This window comes from Lissotriton vulgaris, chromosome 6 (genome assembly GCF_964263255.1).
Source record: "Lissotriton vulgaris chromosome 6, aLisVul1.2, whole genome shotgun sequence".
Taxonomy (NCBI): Eukaryota; Metazoa; Chordata; class Amphibia; order Caudata; family Salamandridae; genus Lissotriton; species Lissotriton vulgaris.
In genome coordinates this window covers 8,245,014-8,263,226 of record NC_141694.1, presented here as the reverse complement: position 1 = coordinate 8,263,226, position 18,213 = coordinate 8,245,014, and the positions used below count along the sequence as shown (strand labels likewise).

The 18,213-nt window shown below is 50.5% G+C and overlaps 1 protein-coding gene across 3 annotated transcripts in view; it reads right to left on the bottom strand.

The window, feature by feature from the left end:
- The window catches only part of PPP2R5D (protein phosphatase 2 regulatory subunit B'delta), a 273,958-nt gene that overhangs the window by 119,395 nt on the left and 136,350 nt on the right, over positions 1–18,213 (bottom strand). The gene's annotated exons all lie outside the window — the stretch shown is intronic.

Genomic DNA, 18,213 nt, shown 5'->3' with positions numbered 1-18,213 from the left:
GCGGAGTTTCCCAATAGGGACATACCATTGGAACATGGTACTGATTCCACCAGGCCCGAGTAGTATAGGACTTTGTGAACAATGCACAATGCTTTAAACACAATGCGCTTTTTCACAGGTAGCCAGTGGAGCTTGGCTAATCCCCCAGAGACAGACCGATGTTTAGGGATGCCTAGAGTCCTTCTCGTCGCTGTATTTTGTACCATTTGCAGCTTCGTTTGTGCCGACTTATTAATGTTGAAATAAAGCGCATTACATTATTCAAGGATGGAAGCGATTAGAGCCAGGGATACTTGTTTACAAACTTGTAGTGGAATAAAGGGAAAAACTGTCTGCAGCGTCCTAATGATCCAGAAGCAGGTCACAACTGTGCGCTCAGTGGGGGTAGGGAGTGCGCCCAGAAGTTCAGCCATGAGTTGTTGTTCCATATGGCCAGTTGGCTCCCAAAGATCCAGACCTCCGTCTTGTCTCCGTTAAGTTCCAGACAGTTCTTACCCATTCAAGTGGCCACTGCCTTCATGCAGTTGTTGAGTTAGCCACAATGACCTCCGTGCCTTTAGTGATTGACAATTATTTGTGCGACATCAGCGTAAGACCTGGCCTATAATCCAAAACAGCTTATCAGTTTGGCCAGTGGGGAGACCTATAGCTTAAATAGGCTTATCCTCAGGGAGGAACAGGCACAGCAAACAGAAAGTGCTCATGTCCCACCATGAACCGCAGATACCGTCTGTGGGTCTGCCGGACAGGAATGTGGAAATAAGCATAACGCAAGTCCAATGCTACCATTCAGTCTCCTGTATCTAGGCCAGGCAACACTTCAGCGAGCTTGAACATTTTGAATTTCTCCTTCAAGAAGAGGTTGAAGAGGTGCAAATCTAAGATACGACTGAGGCCTCTGTCCTTCTTGGGCACCAGAAAGTAGCGGGCATAGCAAGGAGAGATGGTCCTCTTTCAGTCAGTCATAAGTGGGTGGAATGGGCGGAGGGAGTGTCACAAAGCGGAGGTAGTAGCCCCTTTGGACGATCTGTAGTAACCAATGGTCTGATTTTACTGACTGCCAGTGGGGGAAGGGATGGCGCATCCTGCCTCCCACTGGGTGCCCAAGATAGTCTGAGGGCGGACTAAAGGGGCTTGGAGGCAGTAGCCCTGGGGGGGAAGGGGGTGGACTTAACTGACCGCAGGCTGGCTGTCCCACGTGGTCGCTGGGACCCATGCTCTCAGCCACAAAAAGGCTGGGAAGCTTGTTGCCAGTTTTGGGTGGGAGGTTATGGGCGCGAGAAGAGACCCCTTCTGTAGTCATGACAGGGAAGGAAGGTGGATTGAGGTAGAGGAGGGGCCATAGACAACCCCAAGGAACTGTCCGCAGCTGTACTATCCTTGAAGAGCGCGAGCACTGAATCCACCTGGTCTCCAAATAGGTGAAAGCCCCCAAATGGCACGTCCAAGAGGGACCCTGGGCATCCTCTGAAAAAAGATATGTTCTCAGCTAGATGTGGCACTTCAAGGGCACAGATGATGAAATTACTCTGCCTACCGAGTTGGTCGTGTCAAGTCCACATCTAATGGAGAACTTTGCTGCATCTCTCTCATAGGCAACCACCTGAGACAGTATGGTCTGGGCCTCCCCCGGGACCATAGGCACCATCGAGCGCAACCAAATCCCAAAGATTATGGGAATAACGGCCCAATAGGCACAAGGTGTTCACCGATTGCACTGCTAGGCTGGTGGAAGAGAATCTCTTACCGAAGGTATCCAGCCTCCTGGAGTCCCTATCCGGTGAAGTGACGGGGAACGTGCAAGGGTGAACGGGGCATGGGGAGGCTTGGCCCACCAAGCTTTTTGGGGTGGGGTGCTGGGTAAGGAAACTGGGATCTTCAGGATGTAGGTGGGCAATCGTCCTATTCACAGGAGACCTTGTGCAGGGCTTGGTCCAGGCCCCAAGTAGGACGTCCACAAGCGTTTTATTAAATGGGAGTAAATGTTCTGAGGGGGAACCCCCTGCTGAAGCACTTCCGTCAACACCTTAGCTTTTAGTGCCACTGAGGGCAGGTTAAGGTCCAGGACCTGAGCCGACCTGCACGCCACAACAGCAAAGGAGGCTCCCTCCTGCACAGCCACAACAGCAAAGGAGGCACGCTCCCGCACGCCACAACAGCAAAGGAGGCTCCCTCCTCCACAGCCACAACAGCAAAGGAGGCTCCCTCCCCCACAGCCACAACAGCAAAGGAGGCTCCCTCCCCCACAGCCACAACAGCAAAGGAGGCTCCCTCCCCCACAGCCACAACAGCAAAGGAGGCTCCCTCCCCCACAGCCACAACAGCAAAGGAGGCTCCCTCCCCCACAGCCACAACAGCAAAGGAGGCTCCCTCCCCCACAGCCACAACAGCAAAGGAGGCTCCCTCCCCCACAGCCACAACAGCAAAGGAGGCTCCCTCCCCCACAGCCACAACAGCAAAGGAGGCTCCCTCCTGCACGCCACAACAGCAAAGGAGGCTCCCTCCTCCACAGCCACAACAGCAAAGGAGGCTCCCTCCCCCACAGCCACAACAGCAAAGGAGGCTCCCTCCCCCACAGCCACAACAGCAAAGGAGGCTCCCTCCCCCACAGCCACAACAGCAAAGGAGGCTCCCTCCCCCACAGCCACAACAGCAAAGGAGGCTCCCTCCCCCACAGCCACAACAGCAAAGGAGGCTCCCTCCCCCACAGCCACAACAGCAAAGGAGGCTCCCTCCTCCACAGCCACAACAGCAAAGGAGGCTCCCTCCCCCACAGCCACAACAGCAAAGGAGGCTCCCTCCTGCACGCCACAACAGCAAAGGAGGCTCCCTCCTCCACAGCCACAACAGCAAAGGAGGCTCCCTCCTCCACAGCCACAACAGCAAAGGAGGCTCCCTCCCCCACAGCCACAACAGCAAAGGAGGCTCCCTCCCCCACAGCCACAACAGCAAAGGAGGCTCCCTCCCCCACAGCCACAACAGCAAAGGAGGCTCCCTCCCCCACAGCCACAACAGCAAAGGAGGCTCCCTCCCCCACAGCCACAACAGCAAAGGAGGCTCCCTCCCCCACAGCCACAACAGCAAAGGAGGCTCCCTCCCCCACAGCCACAACAGCAAAGGAGGCTCCCTCCTCCACAGCCACAACAGCAAAGGAGGCTCCCTCCTCCACAGCCACAACAGCAAAGGAGGCTCCCTCCTGCACAGCCACAACAGGAAAGGAGGCTCCCTCCCCCACAGCCACAACAGCAAAGGAGGCTCCCTCCCCCACAGCCACAACAGCAAAGGAGGCTCCCTCCCCCACAGCCACAACAGCAAAGGAGGCTCCCTCCTCCACAGCCACAACAGCAAAGGAGGCTCCCTCCTGCACAGCCACAACAGCAAAGGAGGCTCCCTCCTCCACAGCCACAACAGCAAAGGAGGCTCCCTCCCCCACAGCCACAACAGCAAAGGAGGCTCCCTCCCCCACAGCCACAACAGCAAAGGAGGCTCCCTCCCCCACAGCCACAACAGCAAAGGAGGCTCCCTCCCCCACAGCCACAACAGCAAAGGAGGCTCCCTCCCCCACAGCCACAACAGCAAAGGAGGCTCCCTCCCCCACAGCCACAACAGCAAAGGAGGCTCCCTCCTGCACGCCACAACAGCAAAGGAGGCTCCCTCCTCCACAGCCACAACAGCAAAGGAGGCTCCCTCCTCAACAGCCACAACAGCAAAGGAGGCTCCCTCCCCCACAGCCACAACAGCAAAGGAGGCTCCCTCCTGCACGCCACAACAGCAAAGGAGGCTCCCTCCTCCACAGCCACAACAGCAAAGGAGGCTCCCTCCTCCACAGCCACAACAGCAAAGGAGGCTCCCTCCCCCACAGCCACAACAGCAAAGGAGGCTCCCTCCCCCACAGCCACAACAGCAAAGGAGGCTCCCTCCCCCACAGCCACAACAGCAAAGGAGGCTCCCTCCCCCACAGCCACAACAGCAAAGGAGGCTCCCTCCCCCACAGCCACAACAGCAAAGGAGGCTCCCTCCCCCACAGCCACAACAGCAAAGGAGGCTCCCTCCCCCACAGCCACAACAGCAAAGGAGGCTCCCTCCCCCACAGCCACAACAGCAAAGGAGGCTCCCTCCCCCACAGCCACAACAGCAAAGGAGGCTCCCTCCCCCACAGCCACAACAGCAAAGGAGGCTCCCTCCTCCACAGCCACAACAGCAAAGGAGGCTCCCTCCTCCACAGCCACAACAGCAAAGGAGGCTCCCTCCTGCACAGCCACAACAGGAAAGGAGGCTCCCTCCCCCACAGCCACAACAGCAAAGGAGGCTCCCTCCCCCACAGCCACAACAGCAAAGGAGGCTCCCTCCCCCACAGCCACAACAGCAAAGGAGGCTCCCTCCTCCACAGCCACAACAGCAAAGGAGGCTCCCTCCTGCACAGCCACAACAGCAAAGGAGGCTCCCTCCTCCACAGCCACAACAGCAAAGGAGGCTCCCTCCTGCACAGCCACAACAGCAAAGGAGGCTCCCTCCCCCACAGCCACAACAGCAAAGGAGGCTCCCTCCCCCACAGCCACAACAGGAGGGGAATCCAGGCCAGTGTAAGGTGAGGTGTGCAACTCACTGGCCTCACCCTAGTCCTCATACCAGTTGTCCTCCTAAACTGGTTCTTCTCAGTTAAGGTCCACAGATCCCTCCTAAACATCTTCCTCTCCAAACCTTCCCATTAAATTAGGCACTGGCTCTGCTTCGGGGAGGCTGTCCTCAGTTGGTGCTGGTCACAGTGTCGGACTACACTCAACCGGCTCTGTGTTGGAGTCAGGTATGACTATGTTGATGGTGCCGTTGAGTGGCTTTGGCAGTGTCTGCACTGGAGCGGGCGCCAAGGAAGATTTTGGTCTCACGACGGCTCTGCTCCAGATCCACAGAGGGATTCTTAGGGCAACAACTGACACCGAGGGCAAACCCTCCAGTTTGTTTTCAATATATTCTAAGTTAAACACACCAGCCCCTGTTACACACTTTCTAGATATGGGATTTGAAATGGTAAGTCATCGACGTAGTGTGTAAACCGCAAAGAGGAAGAAACCCTAGAGCAAATGTACAAAGATGAGTAGGCAAGTGGACTCAACGCTGTAATTCCACTGAAAAGGGTCTAAACACTATGGAAGAAAGGGTTGACTAAGCCTAAATCCTAATGCCATTACGCTGACATCTACATAGAGATAGAGAAGTGTGGCTCAATCAGCGGCAGACCCTGATGCAGAGGTCTAGCCTGGGACCAGGGTTCAATTCCCCGCCTCGGCGGGTCTTGGGCTCAAAATTCCACGGACCTGATAATTCCTGCCTCGGTGCCTATTCCAATCATGGAGTCCCACTCTGCAACTCTGGGCAATAGCTTGCTTAATCTCCACAACGGCCCCCACAACGCTAAGGATGCCTGGCCTCCACCTTGGGGGTGCCCAGGAGTGGACGCCTCACAGGGAAAGCCAGGATGGGTACCACAGCGGTATTGGTACAAGCGCCTTGAGACCCTTGCGGGTGAGTAGTGCGCTATACAAGTATCAATTTACATTTTTTTTTTACAATTTTTACATAGATGCGGTTGCAGATCATGGTAAATGCTTGCAAAATCCAACTACTCTCTCAGTCCTGTACTTCTGAATAACTTCTAAACATTTAGTTCTTACAGTATATATCATTAGAGAAGTTTAGTTGTGAATATCCTTATGTGTAAGTAACAGTGCCAACTCCTATGCCAATTATTTTCTTATATTTTTGCCCCTAATTAATTGTTCAATTGTCCTTGTCCTGTCTTTATTTTCATGATATTTCCTTCAAATTCCTGATGTCATATTATTCCAAAGGCAACCATGTCTTAAAGTGGGCAGGGTCGATATCTTTCAAGCCTTAGTTTGATGCAGTGCTTACTGGCGTGGTAAAGAAACACTTGCCCATGACTCTGCTTGTGTATGCTACAAGAGCCGATAGGTGTGCCTTTTGTGAGGGATAAGAGCTGCCGGTCCGACAGGTGGAGTAAGGTATCTGACCGGGGGATCTTGTGATCAGTCTCTTTGGTCACCTCCTGCTGTACCAGTGTATGAACCGGTTCCAATAGTTTGTTTAACATTTGCTTGCTGTGGGACCTCTTACTTCCTTGTACATCTCCATTGACATTGTTAGTGGCTGTAGGTGCCCTAACTACATTTTCAGGAGCCAATCTGCCAGGCTCAGCGTAGCTGGCTCCAGGTGACATAATTGTCCCACGTGCACTGGTAATAGCTCTGTATGTGCTGAGAGTTTTATGACCCTTCCCTGTAGCCTCGACAGGTGGCTCAGTGGACTAGTGCATCTACTGTAGGGGCCTGTGTTTGACCTCATGGTCACAGGATCAAATTCCAGGAGGTCCACTCAGCATTTCATACTTCTGAGGTCAATCAAATGAATACCACTGAGTTGGGTAACAAACCTGTTATTCAGCGCTAAGCTACTATGCTGTGTGAACGTATGCTTTACAAATACACGTTATGTTACGTTACGTTACATCTCCAATAGGTATGAGAATTACGTTTGTCTCACCCACGGAGGAGGCTAGGAGAACTAGTGTCAACTGCTCTTGCTTGCACTTTTGTATCACGAAGGGTATAACAAGTCTCGGTGTAGGCAAAGTTCCCTGACCATTTGATCATCATGGCATTCTCTAATGATTTTGGCGGTGAAATCTAGATGTGAAGATAAGCATTTTGCATTCTTGTGTTATGAATAAATACACAGGTGGGGTGAAGTTGCCTATTACTAGTACTTGTTTTAACTTCCTTTCATGTGCAGTGTTTGATCATCTACCGAGTCGGTCTGCCTCTGTGGTCTTCAGATCTTTCCATCCCCATGTGGCTTGCCTAGTTTACATAACATGACATCTGCTTCCCTCTGGTTAGTTGAGCTAGAGCATTGCTGCTGTGCTGTCTGAATTAGCACCGTCTTCCCTTCAGGTGTTTGAAGATGGCTTTCAGGTCTAGAAAGACTGTTGGCTTCCTACGCATGTATTCTCTGTACTACCTCAATGGGGTTCCAGTCACCTGTTGCTCAGGTTTAACTTGTGCACTCCCTAGCCCATGTGGAAACCATCGATTGTAGTGGTAACTGAGGGAGCTGCTGGTTTGAACGTTTTTACTGCTGTGATGATGTGAGTTCCACAACTGTATTTCCATTTATATCTTGACTGTAACAATATCTAGATTGTCCCAACTCACTGTTGCTTGTGACCATTGTTGCTGCAGTCACTCCTGCACGGGTCTCATGTGTAACAACGGCTCAGGTACTAGGAGGGTGCATCATACCCAGCATGTTCACCACTGTCCTCACCGTCATACACTGACCTTTCTGCTAGAGGCGAGCTTGATTTAACACCGCATGGGCTCTTTTGGGGTCTGGGAACGCTCCTGTCTAAGTTCAAAGCTGCATCCAGAAAACGCTGTGTTCCCAGTCTTCAGTGATTATTTCTTATTGTTGAGGGAGAACCCAAGGTTCTGTAGTGTCCTTAAGACGGTCGATGTTGTCTTTCTGTTGCCTGAAGGTTCTTGCCTTTACTAGCCAAGGGTCCAGGTGGGGATATACCTGCATTCTTTCTTTTGAGGTGCGCTGCCGTCAGACACTGTGTGAATATTCTTGGTGCTGAATTTATCCTTAAGGCTAATACTTTAAACTGGCAAAGTACCTAGTTCAACAAAAGTCTGAGAATTTTCTGTGCGAGCTATTCAACGGTGTGTGTAGGTCTGTAACCTTGAAGTCCATCCTTGCCATATAGCTCCTTTCACTGTGAGAGGAAGAACTTCTTGTCGTGCTGTCATCTTGAATTGTTCGGTTTAGATGGATTTGTTGAGCGCTCGTAGATTTACGATGGGCCTCCGGGTTTGGTCTGGTTTTGGCACCAAGAAGTAGGCCGAGTAGGCTCCTTGATGTTTTTCCTGTACAGGAACCAGCTCTTTTGCCCTTTGCTTAAGTGGTCTTTGACCTCTTGGTGCAAGCAACAATGTTCCGCCTTGTTGGTCGTCTTTCATTTTGGTGGTACTGTGGGAGGTATGTTTGTAATTCTATGCAATAACCATGTTGGATGATGTTTGTATCCGTTTGACAAAGGTGATGGTTCCATATTCCTCTCAGAACCTTCTGATACTTCCTCCTACTGGTGGTTCGTGTGGGAGGGTGCACTGCGCAGTCACTTTGTGGCAGGTGTTTGCTCCCTCTGGTGGCGGCTCCTCTTTGCCAGCCTCATCTGTAGTGCCAATGCGGCAGCGCTCTGTTGCGTGAATGTTGCATGCATGCCTCCCCTCGCTGCTGTTCCTTTTCTCTGCGGCATCTTGTAGTGTAAGGCCTCAGTAGCCTTTGCTGTGTCGTTCTCCTTCATAAGCTGTAGCACTTCATCCACCCTCTCCCCAAAAAGTCTGTCGCCAGTGAAGGACATGGTAATAATGGCAAACTATGCTCATTTTTAAAAACCAGACAGTCTTAGCCTGGCATGCAGAAATGTTCTTCCTCAAAAAGGAAAAGCTCTTACTTTGCCTCATCGTGTGGTTCAAAGGTAAGCAGCAGTTCCAGTTCTGCTATCTCCTGCTCTGGTTGCTTTTCCTGTTGAGGTATCTTGAATGTTTTCAGAGTCGTCTTAGTCTCTCTTAATGATATAATGGCGTCTATTTCGGCACCGCATGCCTTTTCTTTTTCTTGATGCCAAGAGCCTTCTGTTAGGCGTGGACTTTTTCACTCCTTGTTATCTGCGTCAGCGGCAACCCATTCTTCCTGCAGAAGTCCGGTCCCTCCCAAGCTCTAGATCATCTTTCGAGGCCGAAGCTTGTGTAGAGGGTTTGCCTCCAGTGCTATCCTCCTGCCTTAGATCTATGAAGTTCTTTTGGCTACTGTGACTTCTGGTTCCAAAATTAGTGTGTTTATGTCTATTTTGCATGCCTCGAGTTGCATATTTTTAGCTCGTCCACCGAGAGCCTCTGCAGTGTTACTTTTCACTTGATCCTTATGTAATTATGTGCTTCTTACCCAGCTGTACCTGGCTACCCCTAGGACGGGGTCATGGAGTAGTGGGCCCATCTCTGCTTCAATCTTATATGGATGATCTTGGGTTGAAAATTCTACGCATGTTGAGCACCCCTTCGAACTATGGTTCTTTGAAAGACTGAGGCTGCAGTTCTCGTGGCTTTTGATCTGTACCTACTTATGTTAACACTGGGGGCTGAACTTAAAAGGGGTTTGCTTCCTCCCCACATTTCATTCTTCAGCCCACATGACCGCTCACATTTTTGGTGTTTTTCAGTGCTTTCAGACACCCATCTGCCCTCGGCGTCATTCATGAGCGTTGCCATCCTTGGTGGTGTTCGGTGCTTTTTGGTGAAAAATAATCCTCCTAGATTCGGCATCTTCTTCCTTGACTCTAGTGCTTTCTCATGCTTACAGCATTAAGAGCGGAAAAAGAATCCAAAGAAGGTGACTACATGAAATGCGTTACTTACCTGTAACAGCAGTTATCCAGTATTAGTGTCTTTCATAGATTCACATGCCTGAATCATTCCCCGTCGTCGAGACGGGAGCCTCCGGTATATAAAAAAGTAATGTCCTAAGACATACATAAAGAGAATAGGTCTAAGGGTCTAACCTTAGTAACCTATCTAGGTCCTTATGCAGGAAGGACCAAACAGAGCAGGCTCCAGGGTCCCACCTTGGTAGCCTATCTGTGTCCTTTTGTAAAAAAGGACCAAAATAAAAGGAACAACCAATCAGCTACTACCTCCCTCTAGAACCTTCCTGTGAGGAGCCTCAGTCTCTCAGATTTTCGTACGCACCAAGTTGGATAGGTGTAAACCTGTAGAGAGAGGTGAGTCCTTCCAGGGGAGGCGGGAGGGTGCATGTGAATCTATGAAAGACACTAATACTGGATAACTGCTGTTACAGGTAAGTAACGCATTTCTTATCCAGTATTTGGGTGTCTTTCATAGATTCACATGCCTGAATCAGAGTAGCAAGCAATACAATATGCACATTCTGTGAAGATACAGAAAGTATATTACTGCAAGTAATGAACATTTGTGACTGTAGGAAAAAACAACAGCATACAATGTCATGCAGAATCTAGTAACAAAGAAATGTGCATACCAGTCAAGGATGGTGGGAAGCAGGAGGGCTCACCTCACTGGAATAGATGGCGAAGCACTGCTCTGCCCACTGCTGCGTCTTTCGTCAGCTCAGCATCCAAGCAGTAGTGCCTGGTGAAGGTATGCGGGGACTTCCAGGTCGCCGCTCTACAGATGTCCAGGAGTGGCACTCCAGCAAACAGTGCCGCAGACGTAGACATGGCTCTGGTGGAGTGGGCTTTGGCCCGTGAGTCCAGAGGTCGCCCTGCCTTCTCGTGGCAGAGAGTTATAGCTGAGGAGATCCATCTTGATATACTTTGTTTAGTTAAGGGCATGCCCTTCCTAGGTCTGCTGAATGCGACAAAGAGTTGGGATGACTTCCTGAATTGTCTCGTCCTATCAAGATAGAATTTTAGGCATCTCTGAAGGTCTAAAGAGTGCAGTGATCTCTCAGCCGGAGTAGATGGGTTCGGAAAGAATGATTTAAGAACCACGGGCTCATTAAGATGGAAGTCCGAAGGGACTTTGGGTATGAATCGTGGGTTGGTACGCACGATGACTCTGTCCTCTTTGAATTGAAGGAATGGGTCCTGGATGGAAAGGGCCTGCAATTCGCCTACTCTTCTGGCCGAGGTCAGTGCAAGTAGGAGGGCTGTCTTCCACGACAGGAATTTGATGTCCGACTTGTGGATAGGCTCGAAGGGATGCCTCATCAGCTGGTGAAGAACTATGTTGAGCTGCCACGTTGGAGGGACAGGTTTTGGTCTAGGGAAGGACCTAAAGAGGCCTTTCAGAAATTGTTTAATGAGTCTGTCCGCCCACAGTGAGGGGCCCCTAGAAGTTCGAGTGAACCTAGAAATTGCTGCCAAGTGGACCTTGATGGACGCATGGGCAAGGCCTGAGTGCGCCAGGTGTAGAAGGTATGGCAGGAGTTGTTGGGGAGTGACCCGGAAGGGGTGTAGACCTTCCTTTTCGCACCAGACGCAGAAGCGTTTCCACTTGAGAGTATAAGTCTTTTTTGTGCTGTTAGCTCTGGCGTTGGACAGGACATCTTTGCACTCTTGTGGAATGTTTAGATGGTTGAACTCACGGTAGTCAGGAGCCAGGCTGACAATTTCAGAGGGCCCAGGTTCGGGTGGAGAACCTGCCCGTGAGACATCGTGAGTAGGGTTGGGTGACTGTGAAGACGAAGAGGCGGGTGGACTGATAGACGATGGAGCTCCGTGTACCAGTGCTGCCTCGGCCAGGATGGGGCGATGAGGATTAGGGTGCAGGGCTCCGATTTCATTTTCCTGATCACCCTGGGTATCAGTGGGAATGGCGGAAAGGCGTAAGCAAACACGTTCTGCCAAGCTATGGAAAATGCATTCCCTAGTGTTCCTGGTTGGGGAAGCCTGTTTGCGAAGCTTGGGCATCTGGCGTTCTCCCTGGTGGCGAAGAGGTCTATCTGTGGTGTCCCCCACTTCGTGAAGATGTAGTTCAATGCACTCTCGTCTAACTCCCATTCGTGGGATAGGGACTGTTCTCTGCTGAGGGCGTCCGCCAGGACGTTGTCCTTGCCTGGAACGTATTCGGCTTTGAGGGTGATGCCATGTTGTAGAAGCCAGTTCCAAACCCTCTGAGATTCTCGAGAGAGAGAGAGCGAGCGCGTCCCTCCCTGTTTGTTCAGGTAGTGCATAGTCGTGGTGTTGTCCGTCCTGACTAGCACTGGGGAGTTTCTGATGCGCGGGAGGAACGACTGGAGCGCCAGGAAGACTGCCCGTAGCTCTAGAATGTTGATGTGGAGCTTGGACTCCTGTGGCGTCCATTTTCCGTTGGTCTGCAGTTCTTGCAGGACTGCACCCCAGCCCTCCAAGGATGCGTCCGTGGTGATGATATGCGGTTGCGCCGGAAGCAGGAACGGCAGTCCTTGCGATAGGTGTTTGTCTGATGTCCACCATTGTAGACTGTTGATTAGAGGTTGGGTGACTCGTAAGCGGTCCTCGAAGGATCCCGCCGCTTGTGTCCACTGTTTTGACAGTTCTTCCTGTAGGGGGCGCATTTTTAGGCGGCAGTGTGGGATGAGTAGGATACATGACGACATCATGCCGAGGAGCGATTTGAAGAGACGGACGGTCAGAGTCTTTTTGGATGCCACTGACTTGGCCAAGGAGATGAGTTTCGACTTTCTCTCCTGTGATGGAAAGGCCTTCGTGCAATCCGTGTCCAGGGTCGCTCCTAGAAAGGTGATGACTCGGGCTGGTGTCAGGGATGACTTTTCCCTGTTGAGGGTCAGGCCGAGGCGGCGGAAAAGATGCAGACAGGCGCTGGAAGATGCGGCTGCGGCTGCTCTCGACGGAGCCTTTACCAGCCAGTCGTCCAGGTAAGGGAAAACCTGGTGTCCCTGCTGGCGGAGATAGGCTGCGACAGGAGAAAGGCATTTCGTAAAGATCCTTGGAGCAGATTTGAGGCCGAAGGGGAGGACGCGGAATTGGTAGTGTACCCCTGCGACTGCAAACCTTAGGAACTTTCTGTGTCCCTTGAGAATAGGGATGTGGTAATAGGCGTCCTGTAGGTCGAGTGATGTCATGTAGTCGCCTTTTTCCAGGAGTCCCAGGATCTCTTGTAGCGTGACCATCCGAAACGACTGCTTCTTTAGAAACACGTTGAGAGCTCTCAAGTCGAGAATTGGTCGCCATTTTGTCCCCTTCTTGTGGATGAGGAAGAAGTGGGAATAGAAGCCCTCCCCCATCTGGGCGTGTGGAACTTTTTCTATTGCGCCCTTCTGGAGCATGGATGTTAGTTCTTGCAGAAGCAGCCGTAGGTGTCTGTGAGGACGCTTGACAGGTGGTGTCCGAGGAGGGTTTGAGAGGAATTCTAGAGAGTGGCCGAATTGAAGGAGTTGTAGAACCCACCGGTCTGTCGTTATTTGCCGCCAGTTTTGAAGGTAAAAAGAAAGTTTTCCTCCGAGTCGCAAGGGAAGCGATGGTGGAGGGGCTGGCCAATTGGAAGAGTCATTGGCGATTGCCTGCTGGTCTCTTCTGTCCTTTTCCTCTGTAGGACGATTTGTTGAAGGAGGACTGACGTCCCGACTGGTTTTGGCGCTGTTGAAATTGCGTCTTACCCTGTGAGTAAGAGTAAGAGGACTTGTTTTGATAAGATCCTCTATAGGAGGATTGTCCCCTCCCCCTGTTGGCACGAAAGGACTGAGTGCGAGATTGCAGAGTGCCTAGGGCTCTGGCTGTGTCAGTGTCTTTTTTAATTGTAGTGAGGGCTTCGTCAATCTTCTCGCCGAACAGATGATCACCATCATAGGGCATATCTAAGATTTTGGTCTGGACCTCCTGTCTGAAAGAGGTGGCCTTAAGCCAGCCTTGGCGTCGTAGGACAGCGGCGCCTGCCAGCTGTCTGAATCCAGTCATGGCACCGTCAATGGCGCAGTCTATCAGTTCTGAAGCCGATGTTTGGCCCTCAAGGAGGAGCGAGTGTGCCTCCGCTTTAATATCTTCTGGTAGGTCGGCAATGTAGGGCGCGATATCCGCCCAGAGTTGGCGGTTGTAACGCCCAAGAAGGGCGATGGAATTGGCAATCTTCACCGTTGTCGCAGAGGTAGTGGAAAAACGTTTCCCAACTGCATCCAACTTCCTGCCTTCTTTATCTGGTGGTGTCGATAAAGGTGATGCAGGGTTACGCGAGTTCTTCTGCGCCGCCTGGGTGACCACAGAGTCCGCCTTGGGGTGACCCGTAAGACATGCTGGAGCTGACGACGTAGCTCTGTATTTTTTGTCCAGTCTGGGTACGATTACCTGCAGGGAGGCTGGAGATTGCATGAGCTGCTTGCCCTGTGTCAGTAGATAATCAATGATCGGGATCGATCTAGTAGTTTTCTTAGTTGGTTCTTTAAAGTCATAGAGGAAACATTCAGTTTCCTGAGATTCCATGGACATATGGAACCTTTTGGCAGCCCTTTCCATGAGGTTATGGAAACCTCCAATATCTGCAGGTGGAGACTCAGAGGATTGCGGCTCCGGAGAGGCTGGAGAGTGAGTGACATAGTCCTGGTCTGCATCCACGTCCGTATCATCATCTCGGACTTCCCCTTCTTCATGTTCCCTGTCCTCTTCCTCGGACGAGACAGGGTCTTGAGCAGGGTCCTGTGTCCTAGGAAGAACCAGTGGAGGGGGCCTGGGTCTTGTCCCCTGCGCAGGAACGGTCACAGTTGGCTGCGGGGTTGGTGGAACAGCAGGGGTGGCTTTCTGCGGAAACCGCTGTTTGTAGTCCTGAACGAGAAAGCTCAAGTCTGCAACTAAGGAGGCTGGCAAGCACACCATTGGGGTCACCTGGGTGTGGACTTGGGTAGACACTACTGGAGGAGTCGATTCCTCAACCTCCTGCTCTTCGTCCGTACTCTGGCACTTGACAATCAGGTCTGAAAGGCTAGTGGCCTGGGTAAACTCCTCCTCCTCCGGTTCCTGGTCCTGTAAGAAGCAGGATGGCGTCAGCTGTTGGACCTTACTAGGCGAGGTCATCTCCGGAGTGATCTGCCTTTTGGTGATTCTAATGGAGACATGGGAAGTCTGAGCGTCCATTGCATGTGACAGGAGCTCGGATTCTTTCCAGGTACCAGCAGCCGTCGATATGGTCTTCGTCGACGGTGCATCCGTCGACGACTCTCTCGTCGACGGTGCCTTATGTAGTATTTCCTTCGTCGACTGCTTCGTCGTCGGCGCCGTCGTCGACGGAGCGCCCTTCGTCGACGGAGTGCCCCTCGTCGACGGCTTCGTCGACGGTGTGACTTTCGTCGATGGTGTCGTCGTCGACGTCTTCGTCGACGGTGCTGTCGTCGACGTCCTCGTCGACTGTGCCGTCGTCGACGTCCTCGTCGACGGTCTTGTCGTCGACGGTGCGGAGGATGAAATCGGTCGTCCTGCTGACGACGAGTAAGTTAGAGTCGTCGACGAGGAGGACGCCGACGATGCCATCGTCGTCGATACCGTCGTCGTCGATGTTGAGACGGTCTTAAGCGATGAGGTGGTCGCCGATTGCGCCGTCGTCACCGTAAGCAGTGGTTGCTTCCTGGGGACAGGAAGGTCCTTGCTAGATACGGCAGGCTTGCCCTCTGAAGACTTTCTGGACTTCTTAGGAGGGGTTGCTGAGTGGCCAGGCGAGGAAGCCCTAGGCCTCTTCAGGGAAAGCTGTGAGGCGCCAGACATGCTCTCACCTTCGGAAATGAGGTCGCCTTCCGGTTTGTCTTTAAGCCTGTTTAGCCAGATTAGAAGTCTCCCTTCCCGGTCTTTCTGGGTTTTGACGGAGAACTTACGGCAAATCCTGCAGTCTATGGTCTTGTGGTGAGGATAGAGGCAATACAGGCATTCCTCATGTTCGTCGTCCACGTGGAGCCTTAGTTTACCACAGGAGGCACAGGGACGGAACAGTGCTCTCTTCTTGACATCAGCCATAGTAAGAAAGTCGAAAAAACTGAAGTTTGAAGAAAATTCGATATTCCTGAGGAGAACTCAGGTGGAGACTCCCTAGCACAACATGCGGTAGAAAATCGGAGAGACTGAGGCTCCTCACAGGAAGGTTCTAGAGGGAGGTAGTAGCTGATTGGTTGTTCCTTTTATTTTGGTCCTTTTTTACAAAAGGACACAGATAGGCTACCAAGGTGGGACCCTGGAGCCTGCTCTGCTTGGTCCTTCCTGCATAAGGACCTAGATAGGTTACTAAGGTTAGACCCTTAGACCTATTCTCTTTATGTATGTCTTAGGACATTACTTTTTTATATACCGGAGGCTCCCGTCTCGACGACGGGGAATGATTCAGGCATGTGAATCTATGAAAGACACCCAAATACTGGATAATGAAGGATTTCCAAGACGTATGACGATACAGAAAGAAAACAGTGAGAGACTACAAAGAGAAAATTCAGGATCCTGCCACAAGATGGCCGAATATTGCACAGCATATAGATTTTGTAAGATTCATGCTGCAATACTTGGAATACTCTTCTGGCCTCTCGAATGACGAGGAAAGGCGTGATGCCACCTATCTTCTTGTACCTGCAGTGCAGAGACATGAAGAGCTGCTTTTAAAGGCAAAGGACAGATTCTCTGGGCCCATTAGTAGGGAATTGGTATAATCCAGACTACAAAGAACCAGAGGTTGAAGCACTCAAAGTCTTCCGTTAGGATAACATATTCTATTCAGTCAAGGAATCTGATTAGGTGTTTAGATCCTCTCGTAAAAGGATTAACATGGACTTGCAGTTTCAGGTTTTGGTCTAGAAAGAGCCCCAACGAGCAAGTTTTTGACAATGGACTGCAGCAAAGTCGACTTTTAGAATCAAACCAGAATTGATCCAAAATTGCATCTTATGGGTCAAGGGGCAGCAGTCACCGTCAGGAGCTCTATTTTCTATGGGTTCAGTTTGAGGATTACTAGGTCCACTGAGAAGTAAACCTTCATGCACAGTCGAGTGTCGGCAGCATAGGTCAGGGCAGACGGATTCAGATTTCCAGGCTGACCTGTACTGAGGCATGATTAACAGTATCGAACCCTGCTGCGAGGCCGAGAAGAATGAGGTGACCTCACAACCTGCACGACTCAATGCCTATTACTTATAACAGTGATCTCTGCGCTGCATTCAGGCATGAAGCCTGGTCTTCAGCTGCTTTGCAAGAACTTTTTAAAGCTTTCCCTATAAAAGTGATGTGGTAAAAGGGTGAACATTGCTCAGGTCTTCAGGATCTGCACTCGGTGAAGACCTCCTGGCCGCACTAGGAACATTTCAATATTCAATTCAATAAGTCTTTATTCGAATTTTTGCAAATTCATAAAAGCAATACAAACAATCCCAAATCAAATTACCATGGTTACAGATAGTTTAAAAACAGCGCATCATTAAATACAATCAATTATCAGTAAAGTTCAGAAGTTTGCTAAGGGTGCTCCATTGTTTTCCGGACATGAGTAATGACCCTTAGAAAAGTGCTAGTGCGAAATATCAGCTCTTCGTTATTCAGAGTTAACAACATCAAATTTGATTCCTCCAAAGAAAGTGGTCTGTGCTTTTTAAAATATGGTGCTAAAAACCATTTAAAAGATTTTTGATAAAATTTACAAAAGAAGAAAAAGTGTAATTCAGTTTGCAAACTCATGTCATCGCATGGGCACAAATTGTTTCCAGATTTTAAGGATGAATAGCCTAATGGGAAACATAATAAAAATCTGACAGTGCCTGCCCTAAGGCGAAAGAGTAAGGATCTTTCCCAATTTGTCATTGGCAGCGTAAGATACAGTGGGATTGGTTGTGTGTACAGATCTTTATTCACTTAAGCCTTGATTGTTGGTTTGGTTAATTCCCGTGCCAATCTTTCTACGCTGTAAAGTGCGTACAGTGCGGATTTTAAATAATTTTTATCTTTAAGCTCAATTTTACTAGGGTCAAGGAAAAGGTGTCCTTTGCCTACGCTACTCAATTTTTTAAAAACTCCAGAAAGCCAGGGGATTAATATCCCTTTTTCGCAGTTAAGGCAGTCTCTTATAATGTCATGGGTTAGGCCAGCCAAGTTATTCTTCCAAATAGCGAGCCAAAACATTGCCGGTCTAGAGGCAATAAAATCTGATATATATGGCAGGTTCAGTTCGCAGTGGCAAATGTATTCTGAAGAGGAAATGGGTGCTCCAAGGATTTTTCTACAGAAGCGGTTTTCCTCAGTCTGGATACTCAGTGTTTTGCCCAGACCCCAGATCTCTGCCCCATAAGTAGCTAGTGGCACACATTGTGATTTAAAAAATTTTTTAATTGCTTTTGTGGCACCTACTTTCTTAGTCCGTGGAAGGCTAAGAATAGAGTTAATGGATTTTGAGAACGTGATCGTGGCGCGGACCAGATGTCCACTCCACGAGCCGCTCGCAGCAAAAACCATTCCTAGGTAGGGAAAAGTGTTAATGGAGTAGAGTTTATCTTTATCAGGACCCACCGAAATAACACTTAGTTGTCTCTTCCCCGGTCCACAGGAAATATTAAAAGATTTTTTTTAATTTACTTTAAGATCAAGTTTTTCCATGTATTGAGCAAAGTCTTTTACCAAGCTGCGTAAAGCGTTCGGAGTGAGAC